Source organism: Tursiops truncatus, chromosome 15 (genome assembly GCF_011762595.2).
Source record: "Tursiops truncatus isolate mTurTru1 chromosome 15, mTurTru1.mat.Y, whole genome shotgun sequence".
Lineage (NCBI taxonomy): Eukaryota > Metazoa > Chordata > Mammalia > Artiodactyla > Delphinidae > Tursiops > Tursiops truncatus.
Genome location: NC_047048.1, coordinates 67,851,827 through 67,875,886, shown reverse-complemented (window position 1 = coordinate 67,875,886; position 24,060 = coordinate 67,851,827). Strand labels below are relative to the sequence as shown.

The 24,060-nt window shown below is 41.0% G+C and overlaps 1 protein-coding gene across 18 annotated transcripts in view; it reads left to right on the top strand.

The window, feature by feature from the left end:
* Positions 1-24,060, top strand: part of ZHX3 (zinc fingers and homeoboxes 3) — a 146,410-nt gene that overhangs the window by 59,483 nt on the left and 62,867 nt on the right. For 8 of the 18 annotated variants that reach the window (XR_002178081.3, XR_012326329.1, XR_002178086.3 and 5 more), the window contains one exon: positions 22,122-22,224. The exons of 2 other annotated variants lie outside the window; for them this stretch is intronic. The gene's annotated coding sequence lies outside the window, so the exon portion shown is untranslated. Of the gene's footprint in view, positions 1-22,121; positions 22,238-24,060 lie in introns of all 18 variants that reach the window. 8 more of the 18 variants (XR_012326333.1, XR_012326335.1, XR_002178084.3 and 5 more) reach the window with 2 other exon arrangements.

Below are 24,060 nucleotides of genomic sequence, written 5' to 3'. Positions count from 1 at the left end.
CTAGAATATCAATTCTATAAGAAAAACATATGTGCAAAGAAAAGTAAAAATTAACAGTAACAATTGTTTTTTGATTTGAATTATGTGAGTTTTCCCACCTGTAGTTTTTTAAAAAATTAATTTATTTTTGGCTGTGTTGGGTCTTCATTGCTGCACGCGGGCTTTTTTCTAGTTGTGGCGAGCAGGGGTTACCCTTTGTTGTGGTGCCTGGGCTTCTCCTTGCGGTGGCTTCTCTTGTTGCAGAGCACGGGCTCTAGGTGCGCAGGCTTTGGTAGTTGGGGCGTGCGGGCTCAGTAGTTGTGGCTTGTGGGCTCTAGAGCACAGGCTCAGTAGCTGTGGTGCATGGGCTTAGTTGCTCCGCGGCATGTGGTATCTTCCTGGACCAGGGCTCGAACCTGTGTCCCCTGCATTGGCAGGCGGATTCTTAACCACTGTGCCACCAGGGAAGCCCCCACCATAGTCTTATGCTCTTTTGTATTTTCCACATTTCAGCAGTAACTATATTATAATCAGGAAAAAGAATCAATATTATTTTTTAAATTGCCAAGCTGTCTCACAGAGAAATAAGAATGGCCAATAATCACATGAAACTATTTAATTTCAGTAGTAACAAAAAATTCGAAGAATGCTCAATGACATGGAAAATGTTTGTTACATAAATTTAAGTGAAAAAATAGTAACAATATGTACACTATGATCCCAATTTGGTTAAAATTTGTGTGTGTGTGTATCAAAATGTTGACAGTGCTTATTAGCTTTGGGTAGGGAATATTTTTCAGATGACTTTTAATTTTCTTCGTTATGCTTCTGGTTTGGATTATGTGAGTTTTCTTCCCCTATAGTCTTATCTTCTGTATTTTCCAGTTTTCCTGTACTAAATGTATATTGCTCTTATAATCAGGGGAAATGGTTTTCATACATTATTTTTGTCTTTCTATCCTCTATACTATACTTTCTGCTCTAAAGCATTCTTAAAATACTTAACTTGGATGTTGAATAAGAGAAATTTGAGGGACTTCTTTACCTAATTCAATCTTAAGAATTAAATGAATGCATTGATATAAATTTCATGTTACTTTGAGAGATTTATCTTTGTTTTGTCTATAGGAATATATTTGAGTACTTTGAATATCTTGTCTCTTTCTCAGAATGTTAGCCACATAGGTGCAACGTGATGGAAAACTATCTTCTTGCCAGTTTTAGTAAAGACTTTTGAACTTCTTATTTTTAAAAATTGAGATATAATCTACATACAGCAAAATGTGCAGATTTTAACTGTGTAGTTTAATAAGTTTTGACAAATGTTTCTACCCATGTAAATACCACCTCAACAATCTATAGAACTTTTTTGTCACTCCAGAAAAGTTCCGTCATGCTCCCTTCTTGTCAATCTTCACATCTGAACATAAGCTCTGTTACAGTTTTTACCACCATAAATTAATCTTGTTTCTTCTAGAGCTCCACATAAACAGAATCATATAATATATTCTCTTTCATGTCTACCTTATTTTGCTCACCATGATTTTGAGACTCTTCTGTATTGTGTGTATTGGGAACATTTTTCTTTTTAATTGCTGAGTAGTATTCCATTGTACGAATACCACAATTTGTTTATCCACTCTCATGTTGACAGACATGTAGGATGTATCTGGGTTTGGACTCTTTCAAAATCAGGGATGCTGAGTTTGTAGCTGCTCCCTAACCCCCCACTTCTCTTTTCTTGACTAGCAGTGCTTGCAAATCAGGGCTTGTTTCCAGGAGCTTGTAACTAAGACCACCACAAAGAGATCAGAGAACGAAAGTAAAGTGGGCCCACCAAGTCCAGGGCAGACGCCCCAGGAGTTCAGCTCCTGGGCACAGAGTGGCAGGCCTGCAGATTAACTGAACGCTCCTTTTACAGAAAGAAAGAAAAGAAAAAGCTAAGCAGTGAAAGAGCTCAGAGCACCCAGTTGGGGACCAAGAGAGCCATTACCACATTAGGTCCAAATCACAGCAGTTGTTTGAGGTTACTCGGGATGCTCAGTGTTAACTACACTGAGAGTGGGGTGGGGTGCTTCCTCACCCCAGCTGGCCCTGCAGCAGGTGTTGCCCGAGTGCCCATCTGGACTCCATTCTGCTGGGGTTTCTGGGGTGAGGGGAGCAGGATGACTTGAAGCACTTGCTCTGTGGCTCTGAGTGCACTGCCAATAGAGCTACATAAAAAACCCCACAGCCTCTTGGGGCATGTGATTTGATAATTGGGAAAAAACTCCTCTCAGACCCAAGGGGCTATCACACGTTCAGGTATTCACCGTTATTACACAAGAGCAGAAATTACGAGTTCTGGGTTTGAGAGGCCCAGGATGTCTCTCTCTGGGACAGGGAAGGGCCCAGCACTCCCCTTCCCCAGTTCACTCCTTGTAGAGTTCATTTCCATCTGTCCTATTCCCACCAAGGAAAATATGGCCTTTATCCCACTTCCTTGGGCACTGCCTCTTTCTCCCGCCTTTCCCCTGAATTTTGACACAGGGTCAGATGAACTGAGTGCAGATAGAGCTGAGGAGGCATGGAGGGAGAAGTACAGTTGTTTAGTCAGTGTGTGGAAACTGCTTTTAGGGGGTGGGAAATGGTGTGATCTCTGAAGATAGGACCCCCATTAGGCAGTGGCAGGACCAAAGGAGAGGGTGCGCTCTCCACCTGCCATGTGATAAGGGCTTTCCAGTTCTAGAAGAATTTGTAGCAAAAGTCATGCCATGAGAGTGAGTCTACTGCGGATGTTATACTGACCAGCTTTGCTGATAACTGTGCTGAAAGCATCCTCTGATGTTCGGCAGTGAACTCAGCCAGCAAGCTGTCCACCCCACGTACCCCCCAGGCTAGCTGTCCCTTCCCTGGACTGTTGTTTGTTACCTCAGTGCGTCAGGTTCTTACCTGCTTATCTGGCCCCCATTTCTTGCCCGGGTCTATTTTTTCCCCTTGCCTCCTTATTTTTTGCCCTCTTCAACTTAAACTATCTGGTTAAAAACTGGACCTTCTAACTTTGCCTTAGTTAACATTCCCTGCCAAGGCACTGACCCTGAGCACCTGCCAGAAGATATTTTTATTGCCTTTGGTTTCATTATAGATGACAAAATACATGGAATTGGATTTCTTTTTCCCAGGATTTGTTTGCTAGTTTATCTTAACACCAGATGGTATTTTCTGATTGATTTATAATTATAGGCAGTTTGATTCTTAAAGCCTCTTTTGATCTTACTGGAGCACCGTGGACCATGAGTCCCATGTGACCCATAATGTTGAGAGGAGGTATAAATGGAAGCTTCAAAAAGTTGACACCAAACATGGGAACTGAAGCAATTGTTACACCTCAGACTAATAGTCCACTGGTTTTAAGATGACTTTTACTTTGAGGAATCTATAAATTCCTTGAAATTGCTACTCTTAGAAAAAGCCACAGTTATTTTTCCTGGGCTACTATATTGTCTTCAGTTCTAATTTTGACATGAGTGCAAAGGACAGATTGTGTCCAGCCCAAGTTACTTTTATAACTTCAAACAATTGTCCTCTCATAGTCTTTAGCAAAAATTTTTTGGAGAAAAGACTTTTAAAGACTTCCTCCCCTCCCTCCCAATTATAGTTGATACTTTAAGCTCTAACTAACCAAGTGTGTTTGAGCACAATCTTTGGCAAAGTAGCTAATGTTTCAGGATCAATTTTTTTTTAATTTGAACTCTATGAAAGAGAGTTCATGATACCATTCTATGAAATCTCCTAAACAACTTACTCTTATCAGGGAATATACAAGATTCATGTGTGTCAATTCCTCTACTAGGAACTGAAGATGATAATTAACTATAAATCAAGGAAATGAAAATCCTTGAGTTCTAACCTTTTGCATAGACAAAAGCAAACAGCAAGACCCTGAATAATTGACATTCCTTCTCTGGAATATGAATACTGGGCTCTCCATGGTAAATATAAACTTCATATTTGTGACTTACTCCAGGCTGTACTTAGTAGATTACCTAGATAGAGGTAGACAGACCACTAAAGGAAGTTATGGCATTACCTTATCAAGGACATTTTAAGGTAACTTAAAATTATGTCATAGAATGGAAAGATATCCCACATCCATGGATTGGAAGGCTTGATATAAAGATGGCAATACTACCCAAAGTGCTCTACGGATTCAATGAAATCTCTCCCAAAATCCAGACAGCCTTTTTTGCAGAGATGGAAAAGTTGATCCTAAAATTCATATGAAATTGCCAGGGACTCCGAATAGTCAAAACAGTCTTGAAAAAGAAAGATATAGTTGAAGGACTCATGCTTCCCAATTTTAAAAAAGCTACAATAGGCCTCTCGCCTTCTGAGATGGCCCACACTCTGTCTATGGAGTATGTTTCCCCTAGGGCCATTCTCGCCTTTTGAGATGGACCAGATTCTGTCTATGGAATGTGTATCTCTCTAAATAAATCCACTAATTACCTTAAAAAAAATCAAATAATCAAAACAATGTGGTACTGGCATAAGGATGGATAACATAGATCAATGGAATGGAATTGGAAGTCCAGAGATAAACCCATTTATCTGTAGTCAATTGATTTTTGACAAGGATACCAAGTCCGTTCAATGGGGGAAAGGACAGTCTCTTCAACAAATGGTGCTGGGATAACTGGATAGCCACATGCAAAAAAATGAAGTTATATTACAGCCTCACACCATATACTAAAAGTAACTCAAAATGAACCAAAGACCTAACTGGAAGAGCCAAAACTCTTAGAAGGAAACATAAGGGTAAATATTCATGACCTTGAATTTGGTAATGGATTCTTAGAAATGACACTAATGGCAGGAGCAGCACTAGAAAAAATAGATACATTGGACTTCATCAAAATTTACAACTTTTGTGCATCAAATGACATTTTATTTTAAACATCTTTATTGGAGTATAATTGCTTTACAATGGTGTGTTAGTTTCTGCTTTATAACAAAGTGAATCAGGTATACATATACATATATCCCCATATCTCCTCCCACTTGCGTCTCCCTCACACTCTCCCTATCCCACCCCTCTAGGTGGTCGCAGAACACCGAGCTGATCTCCCTATGCTATGTGGCTGCTTCCCACTAGCTGTCTGTTTTACATTTGGTAGTGTATATATGTCCATGCCACTCTCTTACTTCGTCCCAGCTTACCCTTCCCCCTTCCCGTGTCTTCAAGTCCATTCTCTACATCTGCGTCTTTATTCCTGCCCTGCCCCTAGGTTCTTCAGAACCATTTTCTTTTTTTTTTTGATTCCATATATATGTGTTAGCATACGATATATGTTTTTCTCTTCCTGACTTACTTCACTCTGTATGACAGACTCTAGGTCCATCCACCTCACTACGAATAACTCAATTTCGTTTCCTTTTACACCTGAGTAATATTCCATTGTATATATGTGCCACATCTTCTTTATCCCTTCATCTGTCGATGGACACTTAGGTTGCTTCCATGTCCTGGCTATTGTAAATAGAGCTGCAATGAACACTGTGGTACATGACTCTTTTTGAATTATGGTTTTCTCAGGGTATATGCCCAGTAGTGGGATTGCTGGGTCGTATGGTAGTTATATTTTTAGTTTTTTAAGGAACCTCCATAATGTTCTCCATAGTGGCTGTATCAGTTTACATTCCCACCAACAGTGCAAGAGGGTTCCCTTTTCTCCACATCCTCTCCAGCATTTATTGTTTGTAGTTTTTTTTTTTTTTTTTTTGTGGTACGCGGGCCTCTCACTGTTGTGGCCTCTCCCGTTGTGGAGCACAGGCTCTGGACGGTGAGGCTCGGCGGCCATGGCTCACGGCAGCAGCCACTCCGCGGCATGTGGGATCTTCCCGGACCGGGGCACGAGCCCGTGTCCCCTGCATCGGCAGGTGGACTCTCAACCACTGCACCACCAGGGAAGCCCTGTTTGTAGATTTTTTTGATGATGGCCATTCTGACTGGTGTGAGGTGATACCTCATTGTAGTTTTGATTTTCATTTCTCTAATGATTAGCGATGTTGAGCATCCTTTCATGTGTTTGTTGGCAATCTGTATATCTTCTTTGGAGAAATGTCTGTTTAGGTCTTCTGCCCATTTTTGTCTTTTTTTTTTTTTTTTTTTTTGCGGTACGCGGGCCTCTCACTGCTGTGGCCTCTCCCGTTGCAGAGCACAGGCTCCGGACGCGCAGGCTCAGCGGCCATGGCTCACGGGCCCAGCCGCTTCGCAGCATGTGGGATCCTCCCGGACCGGGGCACGAACTCGCGTCCCCTGCACCGGCAGGCGGACTCTCAACCACTGCGCCACCAGGGAAGCCCTCTTCTGCCCATTTTTGGATTGCGTTGTTTGTTGTTTTGATATTGAGCTGCATGAGCTGCTTGTAAATTTTGTAGATTAATCCTTTCCTCAGTTACTTCATTTGCAAATATTTTCTCCCATTCTGAGGGTTGTCTTTTTGTCGTCTTTATGTTTTCCTTTGCTGTGCAAAAGCTTTTAAGTTTCATTAGGTCCCGTTTGTTTATTTTTGGTTTTTTTCCCATTTCTCTAGGAGGTGGGTCAAAAAGGATCTTGCTGTGATTTATGTCATAGAGTGTTCTGCCTGTTTTCCTCTAAGAGTTTTATAGTGTCTGGCCTTACATTTAGGTCTGTAAACAATTTTGAGTTTATTTTTGTGTATGGTGTTAGGGAGTGTCCTAATTTCATTCTTTTCCATGTAGCTGTCCAGTTTTCCCAGCACCACTTATTGAAGAGGCTGTCTTTTCTCCATTGTATATTCTTGCCTCCTTTATCAAAAATAAGGTGCCAGGGCTTCCCTGGTAGCGCGGTGGTTGGGAGTCTGCCTGCTGATGCGGGGGACACGGGTTCATGCCCTGGTCCAGGAAGATCCTACAGGCCGCGGAGCGGCTGGGCCCGTGAGCCATGGCCGCTGAGCCTGTGCATCCGGAGCCTGTGCTCCACAATAGGAGGGGCCACAACAGTGAGAGGCCCGCGTACCACAAAAAAAAAAAAAAAAAAAGTGACCATATGTGCGTGGGTTTATCTCTGGGCTTTCTGTCCTGTTCCATTGATCTATATTTCTGTTTTTGTGCCAGTACCATACTCTCTTGATTACTGTAGCTTTGTAGTATAGTCTGTTGTCCAGGAGCCTGATTCCTCCAGCTCAGTTTTTGTTTCTCAAGATTGCTTTGGCGATTTGGGGTCTTTTGTGTTTCCATATAAATGTGAAATTTTTTTGTTCTAGTTCTGTGAAAAATGCCATTGGTAGTTTCAAAGGGATTGCATTGAATCTATAGATTGCTTTGGGTAGTATAGTCATTTTCACAATATTGATTCTTCCAATCCAAGAACATGGTGTATCTCTATCTGTTTGTATCTTCTTTAATTTCTTTCATCAGTGTCTTATAGTTTTCTGCATACAGGTCTTTTGTCTCCTTAGGTAGGTTTATTCCTTGGTAGTCTATTCTTTTTGTTGCACTGGTAAATGGGAGTGTTTCCTTAATTTCTCTTTCAGATTTTTCATCATTAGTATATAGGAATGCAAGAGATTTCTGTGCATTAACTTTGTATCCTACAACTTTACCAAATTCATTGATTAGCTCTAGTAGTTTTCTGGTAGCATCTTTAGGATTCTCTGTGTATAGTGTCATGTCATCTGCAAACAGTGACAGCTTTACTTCTTCTTTTCTGATTTGAATTCCTTTTATTTCTTTTTCTTCTCTGCTTGCTGTGGTTAAAACTTCCAAAACTATGTTGAATAACAGTGATGAGAGTGGACAACCTTGTCTTGTTCCTGATCTTAGAGGAAATGCTTTCATTTTTTCCCCATTGAGAACGATGTTGGCTGTGGGTTTGTCATATATGGACTTTATCATGTTGAGATAAGTTTCCTCTATGCCTACTTTCTGTAGCATTTTTATCATAAATCGGTGTTGAATTTTGTTGAAAGCTTTTTCTGCATCTATTGAGATGATCATATGGTTTTTATCCTTCAGTTTGTTAATATGCCTTATCACATTGATTGATTAGCATATATTGAAGAATCCTTGCATTCCTGGGATAAACCCCACTTGATCGTGGTGTATGATCCTTTTAATGTGCTGTTGGATTCTGTTTGCTAGTATCTTGTTGAGGATTTTTGCGTCTATGTTCATCAGTGATATTGGCCTGTAGTTCTCTTTCTTTGTGACATCTTTGTCTGGTTTTGGTATCAGGGTGATGGTGGCCTCTTAGAATGAGTTTGGGAGTGTTCCTCTCTCTGCTATATTTTGGAAGAGATTGAGAAGGATAGGTGTTAGCTCTTCTCTAAATGTTTGATAGAATTGCCTGTGAAGCCATCTGGTCCTGGGCTTTTGTTTGTTGGAAGATTTTTAATCACAGTCTCAATTTCAGTGCTTGTGATTGGTCTGTTTATATTTTCTGTTTCTTCCTGGTTCAGTCTTGGATGGTTGTGCTTTTCTAAGAATTTGTCCGTTTCTTCCAGGTTGTCCATTTTATTGGCATAGAGTTGCTTGTAGTAATCTCTCATGATTTCTGCAGTGTCAGTTGTTACTTCTTCTTTTTCATTTCTAATTCTATTTCTTTTTGTGTGGGTTTTTAAAAAAATCTTTATTAGAGTGTATTTGCTTTACAATGGTGTGTTAGTTTCTGCTTTATATCAAAGTGAATCAGTTATACATATACATATATCCCCATATATCTTCCCTCTTGCGTCTCCCTCCCTCCCACCCTCCCTATCCCACCCTTCTAGCTGGTCACAAAGCACTGAGCTGATCTCCCTGTGCTATGCGGCTGCTTCCCACTAGCTATCTACCTTACATTTGGTAGTGTATATATATCCATGCCTCTCTCTCACTTTGTCACAGCTTACTCTTCCCCCTCCCCATATCCTCAAGTCCATTCTCTAGTAGGTCTGTGTCTTTATTCCTGTCTTACCCCTAGGTTCTTCATGACATTTTTTTTCTTAGATTCCATATATATGTGTTAGCATACGGTATTTGTCCTTCCCTTTCTGACTTACTTCACTCTGTATGACAGACTCTAGGTCTATCCACCTCATTACAAATAGCTCAGTTTCGTTTCTTTTTATGGCTGAGTAATATTCCATTGTATGTATGTGCCACATCTTCTTTATCCATTCATCAGATGATGGACACTTAGGTTGTTTCCATCTCTGGGCTATTGTAAATAGAGCTGCAACGAACATTTTGGTACATGACTCTTTTGAATTATGGTTTTCTCAGGGTATATGCCCAGTAGTGGGATTGCTGGGTTGTATGGTAGTTCTATTTGTAGGGTTTTTTTTGTTTTTGTTTTTTGCGGTATGTGGGCCTCTCACTGTTGTGGCCGCTCCCGTTGCGGAGCAACAGACTCCGGATGCGCAGGCACAGTGGCCATGGCTCACGGGCACAGCTGCTCCACGGCATGTGGGATCTTCCCGGACCGGGGCACGAACCCGTGTCCCCTGCATCGGCAGGCAGACTCAACCACTGCGCCACCAGGGAAGCCCTATTTGTAGTTTTTTTAAGGAACCTCCATACTGTTCTCCATAGTGGCTGTACCAATTCACATTCCCACCAACAGTGCAAGAGGGTTCCCTTTGCTCTATACCCTCTCCAGCATTTATTGTTTCTGGAGTTTTTGATGATGGCCTTTCTGACTGGTGTGAGATGATATCTCATTGTAGTTTTGATTTGCATTTCTCTAATGATTAATGATGTTGAGCATTCTTTCATGTGTTTGTTGGCAGTCTGTATATCTTCTTTGGAGAAATGTCTGTTTAGGTCTTCTGCCCATTTTTGGATTGGGTTGTTTGTTTTTTTGTTATTGAGTTGCGTGAGGTGCTTATAAATTTTGGAGATTAATCTTTTGTCAGTTACTTCATTTGCAGATATTTTCTCCCATTCTGAGGGTTGTCTTTTGGTCTTGTTTATGGTTTCCTTTGCTGTGCAAAAGCTTTGAAGTTTCATTAGGTCCCATTTGTTTATTTTTGTTTTTATTTCCATCTCTCTAGGAGGTGGGTCAAAAAGGATCTTGCTGTGGTTTATGTCATAGAGTGTTCTGCCTATGTTTTCCTCTAAGGGTTTGATAGTTTCTGGTCTTACATGTAGGTCTTTAATCCATTTTGAGTTTATTTTTGTGTATGGTGTTAGGGAGTGATCTAATCTCATGTACCTGTCCAGTTTTCCCAGCACCACTTATTGAAGAGGCTGTCCTTTCTCCACTGTACATTCCTGCCTCCTTTATCAAAGATAAGGTGACCATATGTGCATGGGTTTATCTCTGGGCTTTCTATCCTGTTCCATTGATCTATCTTTCTGTTTTTGTGCCAGTACCATACTGTCTTGATTACTGTAGCTTTGTAGTATAGTCTGAAGTCAGGGAGCCTGATTCCTTCAGCTCCATTTTTCGTTCTCAGTATTGCTTTGGCTATTCGGGGTCTTTTGTGTTTCCATACAAATTGTGAACTTTCTTGTTCTAGTTCTGTGAAAAATGCCAGTGGTAGTTTGATAGGGATTTCACTGAATCTGTAGATTGCTTTGGGTAGTAGAGTCATTTTCACAATGTTGATTCTTCCAATCCAAGAACATGGTATATCTCTCCGTCTAATTGTATCATCTTTAATTTGTTTCATCAGTGTCTTATAATTTTCTGCATACAGGTTTTATGTCTCCTTAGGTAGGTTTATTCCTTGGTAGTCTATTCTTTTTGTTGCACTGGTAAATGGGAGTGTTTTCTTGATTTCACTTTCAGATTTTTCATCATTAGTGTATAGGAATGCCAGAGATTTCTGTGCATTAATTTTGTATCCTGCTGCTTTACCAAATTAATTGATTAGCTCTAGTAGTTTTCTGGCAACATCTTTAGGATTCTCTATGTATAGTATCATGTCATGTGCAAACAGTGACAGCTTTACTTCTTTTCCAGTTTGGATTCCTTTTATTTCCTTTTCTTCTCTGATTGCTGTGGCTAAAACTTCCAAAACTATGTTGAATAAGAGTGGTGAGAATGGGCAACTTCCTTTTGTTCCTAATCTTAGTGGAAATGCTTTCAGTTCTTCACCATTGAGGACGATGTTGCCTGTGGGTTTGTCATATATGGACTTTATTATGTTGAGGAAAGTTCCCTCTGTGCCTACTTTCTGCAGCGTTTTTATCATAAATGGGTGTTGAATTTTGTTGATAGCTTTCTGTGCATCTATGGAGATGATCATATGGTTTTTCTCCTTCAGTTTGTTGATATGGTTTATCACATTGATTGATTTGCGTATATTGAAGAATCCTTGCATTCCTGGGATAAACCCCCGTTGATCATGGTGTATGATCCTTTTAATGTGCTGTTGGATTCTGTTTGCTAGTATTTTGTTGAGGATTTTTGCATCTGTGTTCATCAGTGATATTGGCCTGTAGTTTTCTTTCTTTGTGACATCCTTGTCTGGTTTTGGTATCAAGGTGATGGTAGCCTCATAGAATGAGTTTGGGAGTGTTCCTCCCTCTGCTATATTTTGGAGGAGTTTGAGAAGGATAGGTGTTAGCTCTTCTGTAAATGTTTGATAGAATTCGCCTGTGAAGCCATCTGGTCCTGGGCTTTTGTTTGTTGGAAGATTTTTAATCACAATGTCAATTTCAGTGCTTGTGATTGGTCTGTTCGTATTTTCTATTTCTTCCTGATTCAGTCTTGGCAGGTTGTGCATTTCTAAGATTTTGTCCATTTCTTCCGGGTTGTCCATTTTATTGGCATATAGTTGCTTGTAGTAATCTCTCATGATCTTTTGTATTTCTGCAGTGTCAGTTGTTACTTCTCCTTTTTCATTTCTCATTCTATTGATTTGAGTCTTCTCCCTTTTTTTCTTGATGATTCTGGCTAATGGTTTATCAATTTTGTTTATCTTCTCAAAGAACCAGCTTTTAGTTGTATTGATCTTTGCTATAGTTTCCTTCATTTCTTTTTCATTTATTTCTGATCTTATTTCTATGATTTCTTTTCTTCTGCTAACTTGGAGTTTTTTTGTTCTTCTTTCTCTGATTGCTTTAGGTGCAAGGTTAGGTTGTTTATTCGAGATGTTTCCTGTTTCTTAAGGTAGGATTGTATTGCTATAAACTTCCCTCTTAGAACTGCTTTTGCTGCATCCCATAGGTTTTGGGTCGTCGTGTCTCCATTGTCATTTGTTTCTAGGTATTTTTTGATTTCCTCTTTGATTTCTTCAGTGATCACTTCGTTATTAAGTAGTGTATTGTTTAGCCTCCATGTGTTTGTATTTTTTACAGATCTTTTCCTGTAATTGATATCTAGTCTCATAGTGTTGTGGTCAGAAAAGATACTTGATACAATTCCAATTTTCTTAAATTTACTATGGCTTGATTTGTGACTCAAGATATAATCTATCCTGGAGAATGTTCCATGCGCACTTGAGAAAAATGTGTATTCTGTTGTTTTTGGATGGAACGTCCTAAAAATATCAGTTAAGTCCATCTGGTTTAATTTATCATTTAAAGCTTGTGTTTCCTTATTTGTTTTCGTTTTGAATGATCTGTCCATTGGTGAAAGTGGGGTGTTAAAGTGCCCTACTATGAATGTGTTACTGTCGATTTCCCCTTTTATAGCTGTTAGTATTTGCCTTATGTACTGAGGTGCTCCTATGTTGGGTGCATAAATATTTACAATTGTTATATCTTCTTCTTGGATTGATCCCTTGATCATTATGTAGTGTCCTTCTTTGTCTCTTCTAATAGTCTTTATTTTAAAGTCTCTTTTGTCTGATATGAGAATTGCTACTCCAGCTTTCTTTTGGTTTCCATCTGCATGGAATATCTTTTTCCATCCCTTTACTTTCAGTCCGTATGTGTCTCTAGGTCTGAAGTGGGTCTCTTGTAGACAGCATATCTATGGGTTTTGTTTTTGTATCCATTCAGCCAATCTGTGTCTTTTGGTGAGAGCATTTAGTCCATTTACATTTAAGATAATTATTGATATGTATGTTCCTATTCCCATTTTCTTAATTGTTTTGGGTTCGTTATTGTAGGTCTTTTCCTTCTCTTGTGTTCCTTGCCTAGAGAAGTTCCTTTAGCAGTTGTTGTAGAGCTGGTTTGGTGGTGCTGAACTCTCTCAGCTTTTGCTTGTCTGTAAAGGTTTTAATTACTCCATCAGATCTGAATGAGATCCTTGCTGGGTAGAGTAATCTTGGTTGCAGGTTTTTCTCCTTCATCACTTTAAATATGTCCTGCCAGTCCCTTCTGGCTTGCAGAGTTTCTGCTGAAATATCAGCTGTTAACCTTATGGGGATTCCCTTGTGTGTTATTTGTTGTTTTTCCCTTGCTGCTTTTAATATGTTTTCTTTGTATTTAATTGTTGACAGTTTGATTAATATGTGTCTTGGTGTATTTCTCCTTGGATTTATCCTGTATGGGACTCTCTGTGCTTCCTGGACTTGATTAACTATTTCCTTTCCCATATTAGGGAAGTTTTCAACTATAATCTTTTCAAATATTTTCTCAGTCCCTTTCTTTTTCTCTTCTTCTTCTGGAACCCCTATAATTTGAATGTTGGTGCGTTTAATGTTGTCCCAGAGGTCTCTGAGACTGTCCTCAGTTCTTTTCATTCTTTTTCTTTATTCTGCTCTGCAGTAGTTATTTCCATTATTTTATCTTCCAGGTCACTTATCCGTTCTTCTGCCTCAATTATTCTGCTATTGATCCCATCTAGAGTATTTTTAATTTCATTTATTGTGTTGTTCATCGTTGTTTGTTTCATCTTTAGTTCTTCTAGGTCCTTGTTAAATGTTTCTTGCATTTTGTCTATTCTATTTCCAAGATTTTGGATCATCTTTACTATCATTATCCTGAATTCTTTTTCAGGTAGACTGCCTATTTCCTCTTCATTTGTTAGGTCTGGTGGGTTTTTATCTTGCTCCTTCATCTGCTGTGTGTTTTTCTGTCTTCTCATTTTGCTTATCTTACTGTGTTTGGGGTCTCCTTTTTGCAGGCTGCAGGTTCGCAGTTCCCGTTGTTTTTGGTGTCTGTCCCCAGTGGCTAAGGTTGGTTCAGTGGGTTGTGTAGGCTTCCTGGTGGAGGGGACTGGTTGCTGTGTTGTGGTGGATGAGGCTGGATCTTGTCTTTCTGGTGGGCAGGTCCACGTCTGGTGGTGTGTTTTGGGGTGTCTGTGGCCTTATTATGATTTTAGGCAGCCTCTTTGCTGCTGATGGGTGGGGTTGTGTTCCTGTCTTGCTAGTTGTTTGGCATAGGATGTCCAGCACTGTAGCTTGCTGGTCGTTGAGTGAAGCTGGGTGCTGGTGTTGAGATGGGAGATTTTCGCTGTTTGATATTATGTGGAGCTGGGAGGTGTCTTGTTGACCAGTGTTCGAAGTTGGCTCTCCGACCTCAGAGGCATAGCACTGACTCCTGGCTGCAGCACCAAGAGCCTTTCATCCACACTGCTCAGAATAAAAAGTAGAAAAAAAGAATTAGTAGAAGTAGAAAGAAAGAAAGAAGGAAGGAAGGAAGGAAGGAAGGAGAGGGAGGGAGGGAGGGAGGGAGGAAGGAAGGAAAAAAAAGAAAGAAAGAAGATAAAGTAAAATAAAATAAAGTAAGGTAAAATATAATAACGTTATTAAAATAAAAAATAATTAAGAAAAAAATTAACAAAAAACGGATGGATAGAACCCGAGGACAAATGGTGGAAGCAAAGCTATACAGAGAAAATCTCACACAGAAGCATACACATACACACTCACAAAAAGAGGAAAAGGGGAAAAAATCATAAATCTTGTTCTCAAAGTCCACCTCCTCAATTTGGGATGATTCGTTGTCTATTCATGTATTCCACAGATGCAGGTACATCAAGTTGATTGTGGAGCTTTAATCCGCTGCTTCTGAGGCTGCTGGGAGAGATTTCCCTTTCTCTTCTTTGTTCTCACAGCTCCCAGGGGCTCAGCTTTGGATTTGGCCCCACCTCTGCGTGTAGGTCGCCGGAGGGCGTCTGTTCTTCGCTCAGACAGGACGGGGTTAAAGGAGCAGCTGCTTGGGGACTCTGGCTCACTCAGGCCGTGGGGGAGGGAGGGGCACGGAGTGCGGGGCGGCAGAGGCCGGCGTGACGTTGCATCAGCCTGAGGTGCGCCGTGCTTCTCCCGAGGAAGTTGTGCCTGGATCCTGGGACGCTGGCAGTGGCGGGCTGCACAGGCTTCCTGGAAGGGGGATGTGGATAGTGACCTGTGCTCGCGCACAGGCTTCTTGGTGGCGGCAGCAGCAGCCTTAGCATCTCACGCACATCTCTGGGGTCCGCGCTTTTAGCCGCGTCTCGTGCCCGTCTCTGGAGCTCCTTTAAGCAGTGCTCATAATCCCCTCTCCTCGAGCACCAGGAAACAAAGAGGGAAGAAAAAGTCTCTTGCCTCTTCGGCAGCTCCAGACTTTTCCCCGGACTCCCTCCCGGCTAGCAGTGGTGCACTAACCCCCTTCAGGCTGTGTTCACGCCGCCAACCCCAGTCCTCTCCCTGCGCTGCTCCGACCGAGCCTCAGCTCCCAGCCCCGCCTGCCCCGGCGGGTGAGCAGACAAGCCTCTCGGGCTGGTGAGTGCCGGTGAGTGCCAGTCGGCACCGATCCTCTGGGTGGGAATCTCTCCGCTTTTCCTTCCGCACGCCTGTGGCTGCGCTCTCCTCCGCGGCTCCGAAGATTCCCCCACCGCCACCCGCAGTCTCCGCCCGCGAAGGGGCTTCCTAGTGTGTGGAAGCCTTTCCTCCTTCACAGCTCCCTCCCACTGGTGCAGGTCCCGTCCCTATCCTTTTGTCTCTGTTTATTCTATTTTCTTTTGCCCTACCCAGGTACGTGGGGGAGTTTCTTGCCTTTTGGGAGGTCTGAGGTATTCTGCCAGCGTTCAGTAGGTGTTCTGTAGGAGTAGTTCCACCTGTAGATGTATTTCTGGTGTATCTGTGGGGAGGAAGGTGATCTCCGCGTCTTACTCTTCCGCCATCTTCCCCTCGTCCTCTAATTCTATTGATTTAAGTCTTCTCCCTTTTTTTCTTGTTGAGTCTGGCTAATGGTTTATCACTTTTATCTTCTCAAAGAACCAGCTTTTAGTTTTGATGTTTGCTATTGTTTCCTTCATTTATTTTTCTGACCTGATATTTATGATTTCTTTCCTTCTGCTAACTTTGGGGTTTTTTTTGTTCTTCTTTCGCTAATTGCTTCAGGTGTAAGGTTAGGTTGTTGATTTGAGATGTTTCTTGTTTCTTGAGGTAGGATTGTATTGCTATAAACTTCCCTCTTTGAACTGCTTTTGCTGCATCCATAGGTTTTGGGCCGTCGTGTTCTCATTGTCATTTGTTTCTAGATATTTTTTGATTTCCTCTTTGATTTCTTCAGTGATCTCTTGGTATTTAGTACTGTATTGTTTAGCTTCCATGTGTTTGTATTTTTGACAGATTTTTTCCTGTAATTGATATCTCGTCTCATAGCATTGTGGTTAGAAAAGATACTTGATACGATTTCAGTTTTCTTAAATTTACCAAGGCTTGATTTGTGACCCAAGATATGATCTATCCTGGAGAATGTTCCATGAGCACTTGAGAAGAAAGTGTATTCTGTTGTTTTTGGATGGAATGTCTTATAAATATCAATTAAGTCCATCTGGTTTAATGTATCATTTAAAGCTTGTGTTTCCTTATTTATTTTCATTTTGGATGATCTGTCCATTGGTGAAAGTGGGATGTTAAAGTCCCCAACTATGATTGTGTTACTGTCGATTTCCCCTTTTATGGCTGTTAACATTTGCCTTAGGTATTGATGTGCTCCTATGTTGGGTGCATAAATATTTACAATTGTTACATCTTCTTCTTGGATTGATCCCTTGATCATTATGTAGTGTCCTTTTTTATCTCTTGTAATAGTCTTTATTTTAAAGTCTGTTTTGTCTGATAGGAGAATTGCTACTCTATCTTTCTTTTGATTTCTATTTGCATGGAATATCTTTTTCCATCCCCTCAATTTCAGTCTGTATGTGTCCCTAGGTCTGAAGTGGGTCTCTTGTAGACAGCATATATACGGGCCTTGTTTTTGTATCCATTCAGCCAGTCTGTGTCTTTTGGTTGGAGCATTTAATGCATTTACATTTAAGGTAATTGTTGATATGTATGTTCCTATTCCCATTTTCTTAATTGTTTTGGGTTTGTTATTGTAGGTCTTTTCCTTCTCTTGTGTTTCCTGCCTAGAGAAGTTCCTTTAGCATTTGTTGTAAAGCTGGTTTGGTGGTGCTGACTTCTTTTAGCTTGTGGTTATCTGTTCAGGTTTTAATTTCTCCATCGAATCTGAATGAGATCCTTGCTGGGTAGAGTAATCTTGGTTGTAGGTTTTTCCCTTTCATCACTTTAAATACGTCCTGCCACTCCCTTTTGGCTTGCAGAGTTTCTGCTGAAAGGTCAGCTGTTAACCTTATGGGGATTCCCTTGTATGTTATTTTCCCCTTGCTGCTTTTAATATTTTTTCTTTGTATTCAATTTTTTTTTTTTTTTTTTTTTTGCGGTATGCGGGCCTCTCACTGTTGTGGCCTCTTCCATTGCGGAGCACAGGCTCCGGACGCGCAGGCTCAGTGGCCATGGCTCACAGGCCCAGCTGCTCTGCGGCTTGTGGGATCCTCCTGGACCTGGGCACAAACCTGTGTCCCCTGCATCGGCAGGCGGACTCTCAACCACTGCGCCACCAGGGAAGCCCCGTGTTTAATTTTTGATAGTTTGATTAATATGTGTCTTGGCGTGTTTCTCCATGGATTTATCGTGTATGGGACTCTCTGTGCTTCCTGGACTTGATTGACTATTTCCTCTCCTATATTAGGGAAGTTTTCAACTGTAATCTCTTCAAATATTTTCTCAGTCCCTTTCTTTTTCTCTTCTTACTTCTGGGACCCCTGTAATTCGAATGTTGGTGCGTTTAATGTTGTCCCAGCGGTCTCTGGGACTGTCCTCAATTCTTTTCATTCTTTTCTCTTTATTCTCCTCTGTGGTAGTTTTTTCCACTATTTTATCTTCCAGGTCACTTATCCATTCTTCTGCCTCAGTTATTCTGCTATTGATTCCTTCTAGAGAATTTTAAATTTCATTTATTGTGTTGTTCATCATTGTTTGTTTGCTCTTTACTTCTTCTAGGTCCTTGTAAATGTTTCTTGTATTTTCTCTATTCTATTTCCAAGATTTTGGATCATCTTTACTATCATTACTCTGAATTCTTTTTCAGGTAGACTGCGTATTTCCTCTTCCTTTGTTTGGTCTGGTGGGTTTTTACCTTGCTTCTTCATCTGCTGTGTGTTTCTCTGTCTTCTCATTTTGCTTAACTCACTGTGTTTGGGGTTTCCTTTTCGCAGGCTGCAGGTGCGTAGTTCCCTTTGTTTTTGGTGTTTGCCCCCAGTGGGTGAGGTTGGTTCAGTGGGTTGTGTAGGCTTCCTGGTGGAGGGGACTGGTTACTGTGTTCTGGTGGATGAGGCTGTATCTCGTCTTTCTGATGGGCAGGACCGCGTCCGGTGGTGTGTTTTGGTTGTCTGTGGCCTTATTATGATTTTAGGCAGCCTCTTTGCTGCTGATGGGTGGGGTTGTGTTCCTGTCTTGCTAGTTGTTTGGCGTAGGGTTTCTAGCACTGTAGCTTGCTGGTCGTTGAGTGGAGCTGGGTCTTAGCATTGAGATGGAGCTCTCTGGGAGAGCTTTTGCTGTTTGATATTACGTGGAGCCGGGAGGTCTCTGGTGGACCAATGTCCCGAACTCGGCTCTCCCACCTCAGAGGCACAGGCCTGACACCCTGCCGGAACACCAAGACCCTGTCAGCCACATGGCTCCACACTCTGGAAGCCCACACTCCAGAGGCCCTCCTTTCGATGTGCTTCCTCTCCCTGCTGCACAGGTCCTAACCAAATAACATTATTAAGAAAGTGGAAAGACAATCTACAGAATGGGAGAAAATATGCAAATCTGAGAAGGGCCTAGTATCCATAATACATTAAAAAAAAAAAGACCTCTAAAAACTCAACAACAAAAAGAAAAACAACACAATTAAAATATGGGCAAAGACTTCATTGGACATTTATCCAAAGAAGATATACAAATGGCCAACAAGTATATGAAAAGATGTGCAACGTCATTGGTCATTAAGGAAATGCAAATCAGCCACAGTGAGATACTACTTCACACCCCCAAGGATGGCTATAATTTAAAAACATCCCAAACGCAGAATATGACGTGTTGGTGAGGATGTCAGACCTTTGTGCTTTGCTGGCGAGAATGTAAAATTGCATAGCCACCGTGGAGAACAGTTTGGCAGTTCCTCAGAAAGTTAAATATAGACTTAACCACATGACCCAGCAGTTCTACCTCTGGGTACATACACCAAACAATTGAAGACAGGTATTCAAACAAGTACTTGTACACAGATGTTCCCAGCAGCACTATTCACAGCAGCCAAAAGGTAGGAACAACCCAGATGTCCATCAGTGGATGAATGGGTGAACAAAATGTGATTTATCCATACAATGGAATATTTTTTAGCCATAAAAAGGAGTAAAGTACTGATGCAGTGATAATGTGGAAACACCTCAAAACATCATGCTAAGTGAAAGAAGGCAGACGCAAAAGGTCACATATTGTGTGATTACATTTATGTGAAATGTCCGGAATAGATAAATTCATTGAGACAAAGAGCATATTAGTGGTTGCCAGGGGCTGGAGCAGGGGGAATGGTAGTGACTGATTCATGAGTACAAGGTTTCATTTGGGGATGACTAAAATGTTTTGGAACTAGATACAGGTGAGGGTTGTACAGCATTGTGAATATACTAAATGCCATTGAATTGTACACATTAAAATGGTTAATTTTATGTTATGTGAATTTTCCCTCAAATTAAAAAAATTGCATCATATAGTTTTTGTGATCTCATAAATAACTGTGGCTTTGCTGTCATGGTTACCTTGTGACTGTTGGAATCCATGTACTTTGTAGCATTAATACATTGGGAAAGTTCTTTCCAGCTGTGGGCAAGAAAACACGAAGACAGATGATCCCAAGTGGGTTTCGTCATAGAATAACAGTGAAGGAATATAGCCTTTTCTTTTTGACTTGTGGAAGCTGTTGAAACTTCTACCTTGAGTGCGCCCTTGGTTGTTTTAAAGTGTGATCTGGACTGATAGGATTTGGTCTCTTCCTTTAATTTGAAAGAGCGTGTTTAAAGTAACTTTATAGTATTTGGCGATGGAGCAGCTTTTGGTTTTATGAAAATTAGGAGTAATTTCTCAAGAATGTGAGCTATACATATGGAATTGCAGTAAGATTTTTCTGGTGGTTTGCTGTGTTGCACTGCTAGAGACTTCTGTGACACTTTCGAAAGCCATTACAAGTGCTTTTTATTATAAGTGGAATTGGTGTCAGGAATAAGAAATTCTTTGTGTGTGCAAAAACTAAAATCCTTAGTTTCTTATTTTAATCTTATACCTGTTTTGTTTTTTGAAGGAGGGACTTTAAGTTAGATTCTAGCAAAGAGATCTGAGCTTGAGAAGAGCGTCTTAACTCAGAAAGGTAGCAGTGCTTTGCCAGTGATCGTGAAGCTTTTCTTTATGTATGGAGTTGATGCTTCTGCCTCAGGGTCATGCTCCTGCCCCTGTGTTGTATGTAGACTTGTTTCTCAAGCAGATGTTATTTATGCTAGTTGTCTTGCACGCTTCCACCTGGCTCCTCTCATGACCCACAACGTGCCATCCAGGCTAAGGGTTTGCAGACTTGAAGCAAACAAAGCGAAGTGGTTTGTAGTGGATTGAACCCACAGCTAGTTAAAGCTCTTAGAGCAGTGCCTGACACAGAGTAAAAGCTTGACATGTGTATGCTAAAGACAGAAGAATGATGGGGAAAGATCACTCGGTGCTGCGCTGGGTCTTTCTTGGGGTGCGCGGCTTCTCTAATTGTGATGCATGGGCTTAGTTGCCCCGCGGCATGTGGGATCTTAGTTCCCTGACCAGGGATTGAACCCACATCCCTTACACTGGAGGACCACCAGGGAAGTCCCCAGGGTGCTTTTTCGAGGGGCAAACTTGTTAACATTCAGATATTCGTAGTCCCTACTCTCTCGTGTACCCATGCACCGTTTGAAGTTCTGAGACCCTCTGGTATACTCACTTGAGGGCCATTTTACTGGGCATCTCAACCAAAGAGAATGCTTTGGGAAAGAAATAAAGAACTCAAAAGCAGTGGTTTTTCAACTGCTTCCCAAGTAATTTTAGGATCATGTGAAGCATTTCTGGTTGTTTGTTGAAAACATAGTTACTGTCTCATTCATTAAGCAAGAGCTACCATGTGTCTGTCATTGGGTAGAATGGGATGACATAGGGATAAGGGTCAGAGACAAAAGATGAAGATAACATAACTCCTTAGCCCGGAACTCAGTCTAGATCATTTTTTGTACCTCTAGAATCCATGTCAGGAAAACCCCAGGGCTTTGAATGGAAGAGCATCAGAAAATAGCACATCCTTAATGGTACTCACCCTTGAAGTTGTAAGCCTACGCATCAATTAATTTTTAAAAATATTATTCATTTATTTATTTATTTAGTTGCGTCGGGTGTTAGTTGCGGCAGGCAGGCTCCTTAGTTGTGGCTCGTGGGCTCCTTAGTTGTAGCATGTGAACTCTTAGTTGCAGCATGCATGTGGGATCTAGTTCCCTGACCATGGATTGAACCTGGGCCTCCTGCATTGGGAGCGAGGAGTCTTAACCACTGTGCCACCAGGGAAGTCCCACACATCAGTTAATTTGATCATTTCTGCTAAGCCATCTCAAACTTAGCCAGGAGAGAAAGATGGAAACTCATTGGTGGAAAGAGATTTTAATGAGTCATTTGTTCTGATCTATCATCAGAGACAATGAAGTGTGCCTTTTTTCCATTGATATTTTTCAGTTACTACTAGCATTTTTAATCATTTAAAATTGCTAGTTTGTATTTTAGTGACCTCTTCTTACTCTCCCCACCCCCTTGGTTTTTCTGTTTGTGTATAGTTCTGGTGAAAATGAGTTAGGAAAGGAGATTGATGAGATTGGATAGCTCAGCATCCTAGAATACACTTTATCTCTTTTCTCATGAAGTGAGGATATGTCGCTTCTTTTGCAGGACGGGATACAACTGCAGAAGCAACAAGTGAACCTTTAAAGATGCATATGGGGCTGCACAAAGAGAAGAGGGGAACTGGAGAAACCAAGGAAGTAAGGAAAAAGTATGTTTCCTAGGTAAATAGTACACTTCTGAATTTAGGTTTCTTGCATATCAATTACCATTACTTTGTCATGCCTAAGTCTTTATGGCTGTATTTAATCTTTGTTAAACATTCTTTATTTTCTCCTTCCTTGATTTTTATTGCTGAGCTCTTTGATCAAATGATTCTTTTAATCATTTGGATTAATCATTTGGATTAATCTAAAAATATCTGTATTGAATATACAATTTAGATGACTTCTTAGATCACTTGATAGGAACCTGTTATATCTTAGGTTGACCATTGGGTATTATAAAAGAGTTGTGTGTTGTGTCTCTTGTGATGTGCAGGTTTAGTTCAAGGTCAATTTTTTAGTCTGAGTGCAAAACATACTTCTGCTTTATTAAATGACTGACTTGAAAAACACTGGTTTGAATACCAAATTATCCAAGCCATGTTCTCAGGCTATAGGATGTGTGGTACTGCTCTCTGGAATATGAAAATTAATACTAAAGACAAAGCTGACTGGCCAATAATTAATGTAAATAGGCATAGCCTCCCCTTGATGAACTAGATGTGCCCTAGTAAAGTTATATACTCACATATGTATATACATATATACATATGTATATACATATATGCGTTGGGAACTCAGTTTATTCTGTTACTGAGCCGCTCACAGGCTTAGATTTTGAGGGGTTTTGTTGTTAAAGTTTTTTAAATAAAGGAAATTTACTACCTTATTTATCATTATAAAGTTAAGAACCTTAATAAGTAGAACTTTTTGGAAAGAAAGGGGAGGAAATGGAGTCAGGGTCATTGCTGGTATATAATGGAAGTTCTGTGCACAGCAGCCTGACTTGGATAACTCCATGGCAACATCACTCCCTCCCCACAAGCCTGGGCCACCCAGCCCATGGGAATTTCCTCACAGCTGTCACTTGTGGAACTTCCTGTCTCATGGTGGATTGTGGCAGGCCTACTGTTAGATAGAAGGTATATTCCAGTTTTCTCATTCTTTAACTTTGAGTTGGAAGGTGGAGTAAAAACTATTTAATGGCCTTGTATATCAATCCTCTAAACGAAAAACGGCATAAGACAAGTTTATTACAAGTGCACTTGTGCACACATTTTCTAGTGCTCACCTTCACACCGACTCTGCGTCAGTCACACTGATCTCCTTACGGCTCTTCAGTCAGTCGTGGACTCTTGTCCTCCCAGGTAGCCACGTGGCTCCTGGCCGCCTTCTCCTTCAGGTCTCTGCTGTGGGGGCAAAGTGAATGTGAAGGCCAAAGCCAAATTGGAATCACCAGGAATTTTCTGTGATGTCAGTCTCCCTACCTAGCCCCTGGCAGCACTGAGCCACCTCGCCTAGCTCCAGCTTCCCTCCTTTCGCCCACTCCACTCCTCCTACCTATCAAATGTGATGTTTTGTTTATTCTACACATCATGCTTTTTCTATTTCACCTTTAAGATCTTTTAAAATTAATCTTTCACTTTCAAAGGCACATACCATTTGACTCAGCAATTGCATTTCTAGGAATTGATCTCACATGTAACCTCGCACAGGTATGCAAGTAATCTTGAACCTCCTCAGCCTCTGTTAAATCTTCATGCATGCGTCTGATTTCAGTAGCACTTGGACTGAGACTAATTATCTCTTGCTGCCACTGTTCCGTTGTTGGCATGGGTCATGTCCCCGTCCAATAACTTGGGCGGCTGCCTGCCTCTTTGCCTGAACTGCAGGCACAGGAGCTAAGTGTCCCCTTTTGGGCTTCTTCTTTTGCACTCCTGTTGCCTTACAGCAATCTTTCTCTTCCCATTTGCGAATATTACAAATGGTTTTGCGTTGCATTT